Source organism: Pyxicephalus adspersus, chromosome 7, assembly GCF_032062135.1.
Source record: "Pyxicephalus adspersus chromosome 7, UCB_Pads_2.0, whole genome shotgun sequence".
Taxonomy (NCBI): domain Eukaryota; kingdom Metazoa; phylum Chordata; class Amphibia; order Anura; family Pyxicephalidae; genus Pyxicephalus; species Pyxicephalus adspersus.
In genome coordinates this window covers 52,168,454-52,184,244 of record NC_092864.1, presented here as the reverse complement: position 1 = coordinate 52,184,244, position 15,791 = coordinate 52,168,454, and the positions used below count along the sequence as shown (strand labels likewise).

Below are 15,791 nucleotides of genomic sequence, written 5' to 3'. Positions count from 1 at the left end.
TATAGTAAATAAACCATCAATTGCAATGCGTATTTGTCAAAAGAGAATGTGTCCTGTGAAATGTGGGCCAAATAATGAGCAATAAAAGTAAAAATAACAATTAAAAAAAGAACTACTTGGGAAGGGAAAAGTTTGAAGATGGCCTGTTAAGGAGACTATGGAACTGATTTTAGTAAGCAATCCAGGGGTTCCATGTATGTATGTTTGGGTGTTGTTGAGACTACGTGGCAACTTATGTATATATTAAGCACATTATATACTATATACATTATGTATATATTAAGCACATTAAGTACATTTTTGCAGTGTTTCTTGACCTTTTCAACATTGTGAACCCCACAAAATAATTTGAAATGACTTTTAGGTCTTCAAGGAACATCTGCTATAATTACTATATTCACAGTTTATAGTACATTAGTCTGGAGGCCAGCAGAAAGATTGCCTACTCATTGCTTAAGGAACCCCTAGCAACCTCTGGAGGAAGTCTAGGGTTATATGAAACCCTGGTTGAGAATCATTGATCAGCAGCTGTAGATTGCAACTCCTATTGACCCTATTAAATAATCAGGTCAATCTCCCACAAAAGCATAGGGAGCTTTGTAAGAGAGTAAATGTCAATGTGATACTCTATATGAGTCACTTTGATCTGTCAATTGATTTACTAGATTTTTCAAACCTGGTATATCAAAAAAGGGGTAGATGAAGTAGAGTTTGGCTACAACAATTGAGGATAACTGAAAAAATCTAAAGCTTTCTGACTGCCCACATTGACAAGTTAGGAAGTCATAACCGTAAGGTCCCATAGTATGAAGGAATTGCTTATTCCTTAATAGCTCCTATTGGTCCACCAAGCAAACAGCCTGTGATTAACTCCTGGAGGAAACTCAGGACTACCCCACAGTGGTGTCAATGGAAGATGAGGGTAGCCCAGTAAGGACCTACTTTTGCTCCAGTCCCAAACAGCCAGCAAGAGCATCAAGGAAAGGCAATGAATTAAGAAACCATAATAGGCACTCTATGGCTGTCGGAGAGCAAAAAAGGGCTTCCAGTTCCCCCCTCTGAGACTGAACATCAGATAAATTGAACTGGGCCAGTTGAGCTATTTTGTTTGCTTTTTAGTGCAGTTGTAAATTCAGCACTTCAAGACCTCTGCAAACTTAGGGGTCAGCATGACAGTTTTATGATATTGTTAGTTACCCTTAGAAAGTGACCTGCATTGCATACTTCACTCACACATATAAACTTTAAACAAAAAGTCAATGCATAGCCCAAGTCAGGGCAGGACCAGGAATGACATGTGCTTAAATGTTCCGATTATCAACCATTCAGAATTTAGATCAGTGTTGGAGAGATGAATTCTATGAGCTTCTAAACTTGCACTTCCATTTATTAGAATAAACCTAATTGTATCATTTACCCTTAATCTTCTTCAGAGAAGGTTCCACTGGACAGTTATATTTTATGGATCGTTAATTTATGAGGTCATAAAGAAAACAATTACCATTACCTGTAATAAGACATTTTCTAATGATTTTACATCACTTATCTTTTTCTAATGAGTGCAGATGAAGTTCAGCCCAGTGAGCAATGGTCCATTAATAAAGCCACCTACAGCCTTGACAACAGGAGATTAATGAAATAGGTGATAATTAGTGGATGAGTAACAGATATGTTTCATAATCTGTCACTCACATTAAACAGCATGTTCCACTAAAGTTTTCTACATAATAAAGGGAAAACAGAAACAAGTATTTGCACAGCTACATGATTCCAAAGCCATGATACCTTTTTAGGAGACGGCACAGTCCCAACCTTGGAATTACTAAATTAATATTACCAAACACAGAGTGATCATTTATTAGGCTTTTGTCATTGCAAATAAAAAATTTCATTAGATTTCATATCTTACACTTATGTCAGTTCAGAATGACATGCAGGTGATACAAATCTTCCAGTAGCTGTCTGCATTACATAGGAAAACCATTGATGAGAATTCTTGGTTTAAAATAATGTAAATAAAAAACTATAGAAATATTTTGTTCAATAGTTACACTAGTACAGTACTTCTCAACCAGGGTTCTTCCAACTGGCCTGCAATGTAGGAGTTACTCTTCCTACTGACCACCATACTGTGAGCTGTGGATATAGGGATTGTATTATATCCCTGAACACCTGAAAGTTTTGCAAACTTTCCCCTATGTTAAAAAAAAGTTTGGAAACGCTGTACTAGCATGTTATTGAGAAGAGGTGTGAGAAACCAAGGAAGGCTTAAAATAGGGAGATTATACTTTTATTTTATAATATTTTCAAATGCTCCTTGAATGTGATGCTTTTCAGATGGGTGTTTACAAGTTAGAATTAAACAATTCTCAAGTATAAAGAGGCTAAAAGTTTTTATATTGCAGAGTGAGAGTAAAGTGCCATTTTTTGGGAATTTATCATGAGACCCAGTGGATCAAGAGTGTTTGTATTTATACAAAACAAGATGATGATACTTTGAAGTCTTTTGACTTTTCCTAACCTTTCATAATAAATGTAAAGTCCACAGCTGTGTCCAGATATAAAAAAGCAATATAAGTAATAAATATTTATATATATATATTTATATACATATGTTTTACATAATAAGGCATTACATATTCCTCATATATTCATCTGCTGGTAAATAACTAAATATCAAAATTCAAACAGTCTTAACTGAACAAAAAACAGTAAGAGTCAGGGAATATTTTTCACAATATTCGGAACACCGTATGTCATTGGCATTTTATAAATGTCAAGATCACACTTTTAATGCGATAAAGAAAAAAAAAACGGGCCTGAGACATAATGCAATTTTTCCTTGTAGTTTATAGTAAGATGCTGTCTGATGTTCCGAGGATTTGTTGCTAGGCATTAGTGTATTGCTATATTAATATTTATCCATATCCTTGCATCATCTCCTTCCATTCATTACACATTTTCCACTTCCTGTCATCTCACCATTCAATTGGTGTTATTGTGCTAAGAAAATTTCAGAATGTTCGGAATGACTGCAGTATTTTGCATATGTATTAAAGCTGATCAACAGGAAGATTAATAAAAAACACACAGTTTAAAAGTTTACCATATTAAAACTGAAATCAAAACCATGGAATTCTTACAGAGAACCCAACTTTTTCAGTACGTTTCTTTACAGTGCTCCAGTCCAACCCCTTTTGTATATAGTCTGGTGATCTAAGAACACCTGGTTGTGATCAAAAGTGCTATTCCCAAACAAACCCACTGTAAACGCCCTGCAGTCTCACATATTCAGAATTCCTAAAAGCAAAACTTTCGCCAAAAAATACCACTTACCATGGGTGAAAAGCTCTCGAGCCCTCTGCAAACCAAGCCCAGTGAGTCCCCCGCTGACCCGACTTCTCTCGTCTTTACAGTGTGGACAAAACTGTGGGCACGGCCATCTTCTTTCTTCTGGGTTCTTCTTGTGTCACCCCAACTCATATTGCACATGCACCAGATCACCTTATTCCTGAATATATATATATATTTACATTCTAGGAAATTCCCTTCTGTCACATGCCGGGTCTTGGGTATGCACAGAAAGAGCAGCCCACAGCCTCATATGTACATAAGTCACATATCCCAGAAGGCTGTGGCCTCTGGTTTTCCCCTTCAGTTTTTATCGCCACAGCAGTAAAGATGAAAGATTTTTACAATATATTAAAGGGTTAGGGACCAATTTATGTAATGTTAACATAGGTCCCCTTTAGGTAAAAATACCATATTTGTACCTACAAACAAATAAAAATATACTATACTATACTAAAATATATATACTATTAAAACTTTTCTTCAGGAAAGACGTATCAACCCAATACCATGGCCAACAAATAATCCCAACTCAATCCACAAATTTATGGTTGAAATTGAAAAAAACGTTCTGTGACATGAAAGTTGGAACCTGATTGATGAAGAATATTGTTTTTCATTAGCTAAGTTAATTCCTTAAAGAAGCCCAGAGCTGCCACAAAAGTCTTAGGAGGTGCAACAAAGTTCTAAATGGATTTTTCTGGGTTGATCCCATAATATTTTCCTGGTTAAATGATTCCATATTTTTCCCCTACTTGGTCTGAACAAAACATGTGCCAATAATTACAATAATGTCATTTATTTTTTGGAGAGATGTTTTACAAGGGCAGGATGTTCAGCTGTTTACAAAAAAGTTTGTGATTTGTTTTTTGCAACAAAGTAAAACAGCTGAACATCCTCCAAGAATAGCGATTTTATCATTTTTGCCAGTTGTTGTAGTAACATTTGGAGTAGTCCCCTCCTAGTTTTATAGGGACTAGAGCTTGGTTTATTCTTACAGTACTTTGTGCTGGTTTATACCTGATCAGTTAAATACATTGATGTTTTGTTTGTAAAGAAATATAAGCAATAATGGTACATGGATGGAAGAGGAAACCTTTTAATGTGAATGAAAATTAATTTCTTTTTAAAATAAAATTGGAAATTTAATTTTTTTTGACATATTACCTATCTGTACTGCATCAGATGATGCAAACAAAATTGAAAGTACCAGAATTATATAAATCTAATTACCATTGTTCTATTGGACCCACGAGTGGGATTTAGTTCTTCATGGTGCATGGGCAAAATTCCTGATGGTGGAACCACTGGAGATTAGCCTAGTACCTCCAAAATCCACTTCACTGTTTTTTACAATAAGTGAATGAATATTCCAAATTGGTTTTATTAGTCCCACTCATTCTGGTCACCTGGGAAGTAGACGCACAACAGGGACATGAAACTGGAAAGTCGGTAATTTATTTTCAGTAAAGAACACTTTGGATTTTGCAATTCTCAAGGTTCTATTCTGCAAACCTGGATGTGCTGTTTTACTGGTATAGGTTGTGCTATATATCTGCCTTCTCTTTACACACAAATACCTCCCAGCACACATAATTTCCACCTCCATCCAACATGCAGACGCATTCCTTGGAGCATCCTGACACCAATGGAACTTACACTGCTTTGATAACAAACATACTAACCTGAATGTTCTTCTAAATTCATTGTGTTTTGGTTGCTTTGGAAATAATGGAGTGGAATAGTTTTTAGTGTTTTATCATCACAGAACAATCTATTTTTAATATTTCCCAGGCAGCAGTGGAATTTATTAGACTATAAATAGACTTCAGCAAGAGTTCCGTGGAGACAAATCTGTTATGTTTTGCAACACGGGTATTGCCATGTATATGTGTTTTAAGTGATGATCGCATAATTTTTGATGTGGAAAGAAAGTATTATATAAATGTAACAGAATTTCTTTATTTTTAGTTGTTTTAAACAACTAAGCAGCTATGATATTCAAAATAAATTGTTACGAGTAGGATCACAACTTTTATTTACTGTATGTAGACCAATCAGATCAATTAAGGGTGGAGTATTAGCAAAGTCAGTAACTGGTAGTGTACTTGCTTTGTCATTTCTGACCCTGAGTTATATTTTAGGAATAGATGCTGTCATGGGGTTTTCATATTTCCTGTGTATGTAGGAGGACAACATACTGAAGGACTTCAGGCTTTAAAGGAGGTCCCTAAGAATGAATAAGGACTAGGAAGGAAAGAAACTGAAAAATGATCTAAAAATAAGGTGGTTTTTAAAGGTGCAATGGGATTTAAAAAGGCCATTTATGTTGGGAAAGCTCCATTAAACACTTGACCAGTTCTTGTGGCAGAAAAATGTTGGATGGCTTTTTCTTGCATATTGTCATGATTGTTTATTTATTGCCTACATTTTGCCTTTTTGCTTGTTTCATGCCTTTTTATTCCCCATAGCATGTCATTCACTTTTTGGTTGATAGAGGGGCATGGGGCTTTCAAAGGAGATTATCTGTTAAGGTTGGTAGATTTCCAAATAAGCATGCTGAAGGGCAAATTAAAAGGCTAAATCAGCGGTCGCCAAGCAATGGTCCGGGATAAAATATTGGTGGTCCAGAGAAAAATGTAGACATTATTTACAATTTTTATGGTTTATTAATAATAAAACAAATATATTATATTAGTCTTATATTCTGAATGACAATTTTCCTTTCTAATGCACTAAATTCACAAACTGTACTAGAGACGGAAAAACAAGGGAGGGGCAGAGTTACGTCAGTGTAATCTTAAATTGTATGAGGCGGCCGTTGCCGAGCCGTACACTTCAGTATTTTTTCTATCATTACAACAGTCACCCCGCTCTGCGAATACCAATTCTCATCCAAATGTTTTATTTTATTTGTTTTTTTCTCAGATGCTCTTTTAGGTAAGTATGACCTTAACTGTGTTTTTTCTTTAACTGTTATATTTATTGGCATCAAATAGTTTGACTTTGGTAACTATCATTTCTTGTTTAGTCTTAGATTGGAAGGAAATAAACCCATAATGAGCGAGAATAAGCAAACAAACATTTTGCATTTTTCTTTAGTAATACCAAAGGTTATGCAACTAATGATAATAGTAACAGAAGTAATATTTAACTTAACCATGAGTTGATCATTGAATCAGAGCCTCCACAGTCCTTGTCAGGCACCATTAGGAGGATCATTATTTTACAAATGTATTTATCTTTTTAAAAAAATTAATATTAATGGTCCGCAGGATTTAAAATGATGAATTTAGTGGTTTGTGAGGTCAGAAAGGTTGGCGACCGCTGGGCTAAATCACGAATTTCATAGGAAAACGAAAATTTCTCCTCATCTCTATTAAAGACTTAAAGGATAACCCTGCAGACAGTTATTGTTTATCACCAGTTTGAACATAAAGCCTAAGTAATAATGCCAAATAAAGAGTAGAAGTGATCAAAAGGCAGCCTACCTGTTTATAGCCTCCTATTTATAAAGTGGTGAATCTCCGAATCAATTTCTGCTGGTGGACAGTCAATAACTGCCATTGAAACACATAAACTTTTGGACTTAAAATAGACCCCATAAATGTGGATTAAGATGTGGTTAGCACTATGACCTTGTAATTCTGAATTAAAGTAATATTAGTTTTTAAAAAAAATTGTAAGCACACTGTACAATAAACAGCACCACTGATCTGCATCTATTTTCAGCCACTTTTTTCCCATGTAAATTGCACTGAGCCATGCACTCGACCTAATCCCTTGTAGTGAGAAGGATGGATTATGCTAGCAAATTTTGTATTTGTAGTCTTCATCAATGGAGCATGTCATAGGTTGTCAATGCACTTATTGCAAATTGTAATTGACTGAATAAGAACCTTCATGGGAGCTTTGTCAAAGATTATTTTTGATTTTTTAGATACAGTGCAGTATCAACGAGGTAATATGTAATAAGCACTATTTACCATTCTGTAAGTGTGTCCTTTTGGAGAACATGACACATGAGAGTTATCAAATTTTTATTATGTGTGTTTTTTGGGAAGTTACTTGTTCACATATTATATGTAATCATTTATTCATTCATATATGCTTGAATATTAAGCGGTTAGAATATAAACCAAAAAAAAAAAAAAAAAATACTACATTGACACAAATTACTGCAATATTTAAAACAGTAATTAACAGAAATGCTAATAAAATTATATATATATATATATATATATATATGTTGGGTGTTTTTGATTTATCCATTTTTGCGTTATGTTTATTTTAAAGGGGGGAAAAGTAAAAACACATGGGCATAGACTATTTTTTTATCACCCTTTTACGGGTTTTGCATATTTGAGTTGGTAGTAATGGGTCCTTTGCCCTTAAATGATCTTTTGTGCATTATTGTTGGCCACTAACACATAAAGGTTTACAAATCTTTGTTTCTGACACCAAGTTTGTTATACACCTAATATCCAGCAAATCTGAAATGGATCTGGTTCAGGATTCTAAACATTTGCTGGCAAATAGAAAATGACTAGAAATCCATGCATGGTTTGCTGGATCACCCAGCTTCACTCATTAAAGTGCATTCTCCCCAGCCTTGGAGAGATTTACTAAATCAGGTCCACACTATCTCCATAGCCATTTGCAAAAATTTCCAGAGAACCTTGGTGATTTCAGTGAGGAACAAGGGGAGAGGTTCAATTAAGATATAAAGGTGATGGAAGAAAGGTATCAGGGCAGATGGGATAGACACATGATGGCAGACTACTGCTGGAGCCTTCAACGTGATTGTCCTGATCATTGGCATAAAAGGAAATCATACAAACAGAGTTTTTTTAATGACTTCTTTGTGATTAGTTCTGTAAATATACTGAATATAAAATATATTCACATTAAGTATTTCAAAAATTTTAATTTGTATTAGTAGGCATTAGTTTTCTATGAGATTATTATTGAGGTCATTATTTCAAAAACTAGAGCCAATCTAGCAAAACCAATACTATATTTGGAATCTGTGCATCAAACAATACCAAAAATGACTTTAATCTGTTTGGCAAAAAATGTTTGTTGACCAGTGTATCTAGTATGTAAACAGATATTTTTTTTGTACAATTGAAATAGTAATTTTCACTTTAAGCAATTGAGATGAGATCTTTGGGTTAAAATCAATGCACAAGAACTGCACTGTGTTTGTGTTTTCCTCTTTTGTACATGGGCTTATTTTACATTTTAGTACACAATTCAAAAGTGTATAGGTGGGGTAATGAACCTGCATGCATATTAGCCCTTGCAAATGTGAATAGGACTGCAGCCCGGGCATTAAATTGTACATTGGGAACTGATGGAAATTGTCTTTGTATTTTATTTTGTAAAGAGCAGCAAAGTACAATGTAGCCCTGTAGACACAAAAACAACTAAATGTAGCCCTGGAGTAAAACACAATGCTATTTTAAACCAAGCTGAACAAATTACAAGTGTGTAGCATGAGAGCACAACTTAGTCATTAAGAGCTAAAAGATTATTAACATGTGCACAATTAAACACGCCCAGGGACCATTACGCACAAATCATGGCTTCTTGTGACCTAATGTACCGATTTTAGTCACTTTTTTTACACCCACCAACAAAGACATTTTTTGTCAGTACAAAACCTGCTTTGAAATTACAGGAAATCATAATTCCTTTTTATCTATCTTGATTCTCATGGAACAGTTCTTATTATACAATCACATGGTGAGTTTTTCTCATTTGTGACTTTGGCTTCAGCACTGATTATTTCTTTTATAGTTGAATACTGTTTGACCTCACTGTTGGCAATAAATAATTTGTATAAACAAAAAAACATTTTAAATTTGGGTAAAATTTAAACAGTAGTATCCCTGCGCCTGATTTAGTTTTTATGGCTCAGCAAAGTTATTTAGACCTAGACCCTGCAAAAATATATGCATATTACTTCACAGAGAAGTAATAATAATTATAAAGTCACAAGTGATATGTTCAAAAGTGACCTAAATAATAGCCCTCCGTGATGAAGCATTATTTAGATATGCAAATTAGTCATTAGGTTATACCAATACTTACTAATGCTGCCTAATTTGGTTTGGGCATTTAGCCATTTAGGCTGTGTTCTCCTTTTATAATCCATAATGTTCTGGAAAATACATATATATATATATATATATATATATATATATTCCCATATACTTGAATATAAACCAGTCTGAAAAAGGCACCTAATTTAACCCAAAAAAACTGGAAAATTACACCAACCCATATATAAACCTAAGACACAAAATGCAGCCATCACTGCTAACATTCAACACAGTAGACAAAAAACATTTCAATAAAATAATTGTCAATAACTAGATCCAATGTGTGTTATTATGAATAGGTGTTTTTTTAAAGGAAAACAGATTTAAAATCACATAGGCTTGTTTTTTTTTCTTTTTTTCAAGTTAAAGTATTTTGTATTTTTGAGTTGTTTGTGATTGAGCCAATAACTTATCTGTTGTAAATTATTGTTATCCACCAGTACATAACTCTGTGTCCTTGTGTAGTGTGTTAACAAGCACTGTAATAAAACTGCTTGGCAAGCTTTTCTTACACAAGTTACATGAGGACACAGTGCCACCTACTGGTGTTACCTTAATATAAACTGAAATTAGTTTTTTACTATAATTTTCAGGTCATACAATTTTGCTTTATACTTCAGTGTATATGATATATACATTTTTTAACTTCAATTTTTTACCTAATCCTTTTTCAGTTTGTTTATTTACCCACATATTTGACCAAAATAACTCTTTAATAGTGGCCAATGACTTCTTCAGAACCAAGTCACAAGACAACTTCCTCTCATCCTTCTTTTGAATCTTTAATTTGCTTTTCACATAATTTCAATCCAGAACCTGCACTGCACCACTACATTTTATACTTGTAATGTTGTTAAGTTGTTAATGTTGTTAAGTGTTAAACTCTTCTTCTCATATTGCCCTTAAATTCAGGGATCCCCAAGGCTCAGTCGTTGGATCTTTACTGTTCTCCCTTTATACCACCTCCATTGGAAAACTCATACCCACCTCAGTCTCGATAATAATTTGTATGCAGAGAGTATTACAATTACCTGTCCATCCTGACTTCTCCACCCGTCTTGGATAAAGTTTCATGCTACTTGTGAGCCATCTCATCAGGGACAGCAAATAATGTACTGGGGTAGTGTTAAAATGCAGTAAACATATGTGCACAAATCAGCTGGTCACATTGCTGCCCTCTCTCCCCCATTGCACAGTCTGTCATTCAAATCCTTTGCATAGCTAAAGGATCAAAATACCAAGTAGGTTCCCCTAGTATGTACTTTGACCCTTTTATATTACCAGTGCTCGAGAGGTGAGCACTGTTTACTAGTTGAAAATAAAACAACAACAAGCATGTTAAAACATGGAAATGGTATTATTTTTATTTATATCTTAGAATAGCAGAACAAAATAAATGTATACTGAAATCAAATAGGTTGTCTGTAACGGGAAAGTATAAGGGAAAGCTTGGTGTATTTTCAGTAAGCACATATTTTAAATATTTATTGCACTAGCTGTGATCAATTGTTTTATGACACTGCACTTCCAAATTTTTGGTATAGTATTATATATAAAAATATATAGATTAGCCACTAGGGGGCACATCGCAGCCTTGAGGTACATCATTTCTTTTCAAACTGATTTGGGTTTATCCTACTTAACAAATAGGAAATAGTTAAGTTTATAAAGTGAACCTTAGTAACTAGGATTAAGCTGTTTTAGCTTTCAATACCCAATGTGAAGTGAAAACAAATATAAAATGACTAAACTGAATTCAGTTTCATTCTTTTCACCAATCTAAATGCACATTCACTTTGCAATGGTATCATGATCTATTACTTTAGTAAAATAACTGCATAGACTTTATTTGTAAGAATGATAACAGAGAATTATTATGTTACCCTGCAGAGTACGAAAATCTATGCATGTATTAAATGAGCTAACATGAAATGTACATATATTATTACAAAAGACATTTACAAAAAATAATGTTTAAGAAACAAACACAAATACTACATCTTTTCATGTAAAATAACATAAAATCATAATAAACATAAAAACTGTTACTTAAATAACGTTCCATTTACATTGAATAACCCACTGAAAAGCCTATAAATTCCATTAAACACCGCACATTGTACTTCTAAACCAATTGCTGCCTTTGCAATATGCTAGTCCATGTGGATTATGCCAGTAACCAAGGTAATTTCTGCGCTCTTTTGTGTTTTATTATGAAAAGACAGATATCTCCATCTATTGTTACCAAGCTCGAAGAAATATATAATTTAAATATCAAATTTAAATTCTCACCATAATACCCATTTTGTAGGAATGGATCTGCGATACGCTTTGAAGCTACTAATTTTCTTTACTGCCACTGAAATACAGATAGATAAAATAGAGTGAGATAAAATGTTATACAGCTGCTCATGAAGAAGGTAAAACAGAAGAAATGCCAGCACAAGAGACTAAATGTAGGGAAGAGTATAGTGGACATACTAAAAGATAAGATCCTGTACTGCAAATACAGGAACAGAAAATGTTTACAAAACTGAAAAGAAAGAATTCAGCAGACATAACTTGCAAGGTTCTGCTTTGGTTATTAGCCTGAGAAAATGTATACATCCAGGAATACAGTCATTAATGTTTTTTAAAGAGGAACTATAGTGGTTTTTGATGAGTTTTTATTTCAATCTTTTAACATGTTTATGTGTGTTTATATTTTTTTTTACTGTTCATAAACATTTTCAACGAGAAAGGATTCATAGAGCACCATGGCTTATCTTGATGCAGAAAGGCTACGTACACACTTCAGATGATTCTTATCTGATAATCGCCTCAAGGCTGATAACGGACGAGATTTTTGTGTGTGTACAGCGCTCGCCGTTTGACGTTTATAGATCCGTCCTGGCGGATCCATGAACGACAAACAATTTTAATGAAAGTGAAGGACAGAGAATGCAGTGGGGTGCTGTTCCATTGTTCACTCTCCTTCCCTTTCCATAGAGTGCTGTGAAAGATCCTTTCCAATGACAATTATTGAACGTGTGTATGCAGCCTAAGTCTGGGCTTAGACTGGTGGATTTGAAAAGCGTTTTATACCACTTGCAAAAAATGTTTATCCTTCAACCGGAATGGGACTATTTATTATCTTTTATTTGACAACCTAAACTTAATTACAATGAACTTGTACTGTTTGTTGCCAGCTTTTGTCTCAGACATGTCTTGCTGCAGCTCCAAATATTGAAATCTTATCAACTTTTAGGCAGAACTTACGTTTGCTTCTGTAGAGCCCTCGATCCCTCCACAATCAGCTTCCATTTGTCTCACACCATCCTGGATTCCTCCTTCATTCCGTACCAAGGAACCAGTGGGCGCCTCCATCTTCGTCCGGCTTCTGCTTTTGTCATACGATCATGCACAGGCGCAAAATTGAATGAAATTTCCTCCGGAAAAACTATAAAAAAAGTGCCAATCTCACTGTGTATGTGCGTACGTGACGTATATATCCCAGGAAGCACTAGGTTTCCCATTCAGTTTATAACAACGCGGCGGTAAAGATGGAAGGGGAAGGGCCCTACCCGTCTAATAAAAAAAAAGTGTTAAAAAAAGACATGTTTTTCTTTATATAAAATGGTGGTCATGTCTAATGTTAAAAATATAATTTAAAAGATTCAGGCTTATTTCCTGTTATAGGGTGACAACGCTCTGCCCTTGTAGGTCAGTTATGCTCCTGTATTATCACAGAGTCATAAAAGTTTGCAAAGGCTTGTTCAACTCATATTACAAAAGCATGCAACGCTGTTATCACCATCAAAACCCCACCATAAGAAATGCCAAGAAGCCATCGGTGTAGCGCATACACAGACACAAGTAGCTTCAAAAAGGCCGTAGCAGCTCCGGAGCAACAAATGTGATATGCAACAAAGGTGAAAAGTAGTTATTTTTTTAAAATGGGAATTGTTTGATACACAGCGCTTTAGCAAACAAAATGTCATTCACTTCCAATTTAGATTTACTTAAAGACAGTTGGTAACATTCAAGCTGTATATTTACCACATCTTCTAAGGAGGAAAATACCAGACAGGAAATGCTAGTCTTGGTTTACAGAGTCACTGAAATGATTTATTATTGTTCTTGAACAGAGTAACATTTCTGCGATTCTTCAGTGGTACTGATATCCTTTAAATGATAGTACTTACAGTTTAATGACGTGTAGCCATGTCTGCAAGTTTAATGTTTGCGGTGATTCATAGCTGCATGTGACGTCAGTGTGCGTACATTAACCCCGCGCAGGGCTGGCACCAGATGTTTAATGTTTGCTGCGATTGCTCTGCTCCAGATATACAGTTTAACGTGTATTTGGGTTGAGATTTGTCCGTCGTTATATATTTGTAGCCTTTATACTGGTTATTCCAAATTCATTTGCAGCGTTTACTAATATAGCCGTGCTCTGCTTTCTGTACTTCATTTAAGTTTTGCTGGCAGATGGCTGGTTTTGTTTTTCCAACTACTTTGATTGTTGCAACAGATTTAGCAGAACACTGAAAAAGAAAAAGACGATAAGACGTAATCACTCAAGGTCATGTTCAACAGGAAAGATTGCATGTGAACAAACGTTGGGCTTTTTTTTTCCTGAAGAATGACTAACACGCCATCAACATATAACATTCCTATTTCTCTCTCTCTCTCTCTCTTCTTTATTATCCATCTTCACTGTATGTGAGCCATTTGTATGCCCAATCAGCTGGTATAACAGAAAATCCGAAAGTAGAATAAAATCAGAACCTGTGCTGAGCTTCATAAATGTGCACAACTTATAAACTAAGGTCAAGTTTTTTTTCTCCCTAGGAATGAATAACATGCTATTAACATATAACATTCCTATCACTCTCTAAATCTTCCTTATTCCATTTCTCTATACTGAATGTGAGCAAATTGTGTGCCCAATCACCTGGCAGAACTGCAAATCTGAACGTAAGGACAAATCAGAATCCTGCTAAGCTTTATGAATGTGCTCATACCTTTCAAACTCATGTTGGGCTTTATTCCCTAAGAATCACTAACGCGATCATCATCATAAAAAAATCCATATTACTCCCTTTTGGTGTCTTCTTTATTCTCTCTATACTGTATGTAAGCCAGCTGTGTGCCATATCAGCTAGCAAAGCAGCAAATCCGAAAGTAGAGACAAACCAGAATCCTGCTGAGCTTTATAAATGTGCACGCGCCAATGTCACAATGTCAGCCCAATATGGAGCTGTCATTGGCCATACCTATCACATATGGGGTTGCCTGCCAGATATTTTAGAATGAAGAATATTCACACATATTCTATGCTCTCTAAATTCTGTTGTGGCTTGGGGATTTCACATCTGTGCGTTGCGGGATCGTGTGCATTCATTAGGGCATATGACATGTATACCCTGTGTGGTATGGTGCAATGCCATTTATTTCTATTGACACCCCACCACAACCTTAGATTGCATTGTGATGTGCCTCAGGGGTAACACACTAGCACATTGCAGAGCCGCGCACTGCTAAAAATAGTGTTAGCCCAATTTTGGGACCACTCTGCAGCTTTAAGCAGCCCATTTAAGTGAATTGGCTGCCTAACGCATTGCACGGCATGGGACTGAAAGACCCTAAAGCACCGGTATGAAGTGCATAAATGAAAGCTTGTCCTAAAAACATTTTTTTTGGTCCTGCAAGTGCAGGGATTGAAGTTTGTCAACCTAGGAAAAAAAAAAGAGAAAAAAAGCTAAAAAAAAGAAATCTACAACTGGTAAACTGCAATATATTAATTTATGTTGTTAGGTTCAGATACACTAATATATTGTTTGATTCAAGATAACACATTAGAATAACACAAAAATCAATAGTTAGATATTCAGACAAATAGATTTAGAGTACTTGGACCCTGTGGGGCAAGCATTGCATCCTAAAGCTGAATTGGAACTGGGGCTTCAGTCAAGGTGGAATTTGTTTGTTTTCTAGTTGAATTGTAGAAGTTATTGGTCACATTAAAGCTGGGAAAAGTTTTGAATTGACATATGTTAGTTTTATTATTTTACATTTCAAAAATAAATCTGGTATTTTAACAAAGGTGTAAACTTCCTATATCCACCGTGCATACATAAATATATTCCTACCATAGAATTTCTCGTCTACTCATCTGATTCCTTCACTCTTGTGTGTAATTTCTGAACAAAATATTAAGATATTTTTAGATTTTCTTATTTACGATCTTAATGAATAAATAGAGAAAATGTGTACAAAACTATATATACTCTTTAATCCAGGAGTGTCAAATACACAGAGGGCCGAAAATTAAAAAATTGAGGAAGTTTT

At 34.8% G+C, this 15,791-nt stretch overlaps 1 protein-coding gene and 1 long non-coding RNA gene across 2 annotated transcripts in view; one reads left to right on the top strand and one right to left on the bottom strand.

Annotated features, from left to right (window-relative positions):
• PDE1A (phosphodiesterase 1A) overlaps nt 1-15,791 on the top strand; it is a gene marked incomplete in the record, with an annotated part of 116,420 nt that overhangs the window by 69,645 nt on the left and 30,984 nt on the right.
• Nucleotides 11,576-13,668, bottom strand: LOC140334562 (uncharacterized). The gene is made up of 3 exons (XR_011921594.1): nt 13,643-13,668; nt 12,717-12,897; nt 11,576-11,817 (listed from the first exon to the last, which is right to left on the bottom strand). It is a non-coding gene; the product is annotated as an uncharacterized lncRNA (long non-coding RNA).